Source organism: Coptis chinensis, chromosome 7 (assembly GCF_015680905.1).
Source record: "Coptis chinensis isolate HL-2020 chromosome 7, ASM1568090v1, whole genome shotgun sequence".
Lineage (NCBI taxonomy): Eukaryota > Viridiplantae > Streptophyta > Magnoliopsida > Ranunculales > Ranunculaceae > Coptis > Coptis chinensis.
In genome coordinates, this window is record NC_141462.1 from 19633641 (window position 1) to 19636452 (window position 2812).

Sequence of the window (2812 nt, forward strand, 5' to 3'; positions counted from 1 at the left end):
ACAAAACAAAATCAAATGTTAACCTCAAAGTAACAAGTTTAAAGCAACCATACGCAATCAAAGTCAACAAAAATACTCATAAATGTTGAATCATAATAACCATAATATGACAGTAATCCAAGTTAACAAAATGTAAATGCGGTAGTTATCCAAGTAATTAACGCACATTATTTGCAAAAATTATGTCATCCTAGAAGTAATATTCTTCAGGAATTGGATCTTAAGCCTATTTTCTTGAAGATTCAGAAGATTCTTGTTATGAGAAGGGTGGAGGGAAAGAGCTTCCAAGGAGTTAAGATAAAGAGAATCATCCAGCAAACCCAAAACAAATAACTCTTGCACCTGCGCATCACCTTCATCCACAAGCTTCTTGTCTCCCATGGTTTCAGTCTTCACCATCTCCACAAGCTCCCCAATACTCTTAACAAGAGGATCTGGCTGGCCTGAAATCTCTCTTACGTTTTCTTTGTGAGCTACTTGCATCACTCTTTACTTTCGTGGACGAAGTCGGAACACATCTTTGGTTAGGTGGTCCATCTGGCTGGAGTATTCTCGTGCATATGTAGGAGATTCTTCATTATCAGATGAAATATCATAAGAAGGATTATATTGTGTGTCATCCATGGGTACATCCTGTGATGTGTAGGGATCATAGTCCTCACAAATTGTGACATTAGGGAAGTAATCAGCTCCATGAATCTGGTTATCCTCATCTCCATCACTTTCAATATTCTAAACCTTTGCAACATGATTATTGGGGGGGATTCATCATTGGAATTGGATGCTTGTGATTAAACATTTCATCGCCAGAAGCTAGGGTGGGCTCAAACAAGGATTCTAACAACTCCCTATTCGCCAACGGAGCATGCCTAAATTGACCCGTCAACGGGTATTTCTGTTTATAGCAAAAAAAAAAAATCAAATTAAACAAATAAAATAATATGCATACGCTTATATAACTTGTATAAACAAAAAAAATGTGAGTTTCTACCTCAATTAAGTCATCCCAAACTTCATCCGGGAATTCAAAGACACCTCCAACAAAATCGACTCCGTGTCCCATCCGTTTTGATAGTAACCTCCATGCCGCATATTGCTTCCGGAGGTAATCCCATTGGTTCTTGAGTTGCCTTTATGTGTATAGGACATTGTAATTCTTGCTCATTTTTTCAATAATCTTAGTCCATGACTCTAATTTTAATGAAGTTCCACTAAAGCCTTTACTATTAATCTGGTCCAAACACATTTCGATGAAACATTTTTTCCACGTATCATCGGTCTTTAACCTAGGATTTGGAGCAGATTTCTCAACCACTTCCTGAGTTGCTTTTTTCTCTTTCTTAACTCTTGGAGTTAATTTTTCCTTCCGGGAACCCATGCCTAATGTCACTCATTAGCCATTTAAATGAATTTAAAGCAATGCACTAATAAAATAAAAAATACACAGAAGCATAGACGAATGCAATTTTGAATAAAAACAAATATTGTGAAAAAGTATATACGGTGAATTGTATATATGCATAATGGCTGAACTTGTCAATCACCTAGATGCGATGAAGCAAGTACAAGAAGAAGTACGAAAAGTTGCTGGAAAAAATCCTACAATCTGAGAAAATGATATAAGTGAAATTTGTGGTAAAGTTCTCTAATGTAAAAGGAAGTGGAGCCGTGGAGGAAAATAGTTGGACCTGAGCAGTTTTGCATTTTGGAAAGTCTACCTAAGAGGACATTCTTATTCATAGGACAAGGGTCTCACTCTTCATCATCTTTTTTTTTTCTCTTGACATTTCAGTGATCCTTTAAGGTCAGTATTCTCTGTTGAGAAGAAGATTCTATATTAAATTATTAGAGTTGCACACATAGGACAAAAGGTTAAATTTTAATAAAACTCAGTAAACATAACATTAGGGTTAATAACAATCCAATACAAATGACACGGAAAAAAAAATGCCTCTGTGTATCATCCTCAAAGTTATACTCTTTCTAGCTCAAAAATATGAGTTTCTACATTTCCCCGAATTAAGCAATAACACAGGAAAGTTTAGGACGGTTGTTAGGTCCAGTAGCTACATTCTCAATCTTTCTCACAACCAAAAGACCATCTCCAAGCACCCTCCCAAAGACGACATGCTTATTGTCGAGCCAATCACATTTTGAGCACGTTATGAAGAACTGGCATCCATTGGTGTTCGGTCCGCTATTTGCCATTGATAACAAGCCAGGACCAGTATGCTTCACAATGAAATTTTCATCATCGAACTTACTTCCATATATGGATACACACCCACTACCATCGTTCTTTAAAAAGTCACCAGTTTGTATCATAAAATCCTTGATCACCCTGTGAAACTGACAATTTTTGTACCCAACTGGTGTTACCCCTTTTCTGTGTTCACAAGATTTAGGCGCCTAAAATTTTCAGCAGTTTTGGGAGCAATATCGGCGAAAAGTTCCATTTTAATACGACCAGCAGCAATAGTACCAATCGTAACATCGAAAAACACGATTGGGTTTTTCGAGTTTTATGGTCTTTGGTGCCATTCACTCGCCACTACTGCTCCACCCATCCTCACTAATTATTTTCTTCTTCTTCTTCTTCAATTGAGACTTACAAACAAATGTTGGAACCATCCTCGTCACTACTGCTCCACCCATCCTCACTAATTATGGTTAAATTAGAACCAACCATAATTGAAGGACCCTATTAATTAACCATGTTGGATTGTATCTAAAGTCTAAACCACTGCAATGGGATGCGCGAGTGGTGAAGATTGAGAGTAACAATGAGGAGAGACTCCTCATGTAACTTCTT

At 37.1% G+C, this 2812-nt stretch overlaps 1 pseudogene; it reads right to left on the reverse strand.

Moving 5' to 3' along the window:
• Positions 1 to 1934: 1934 nt before the first annotated feature.
• Positions 1935 to 2522, reverse strand: LOC147486479 (peptidyl-prolyl cis-trans isomerase CYP22 pseudogene; annotated as a pseudogene).
• Positions 2523 to 2812: the final 290 nt, after the last annotated feature.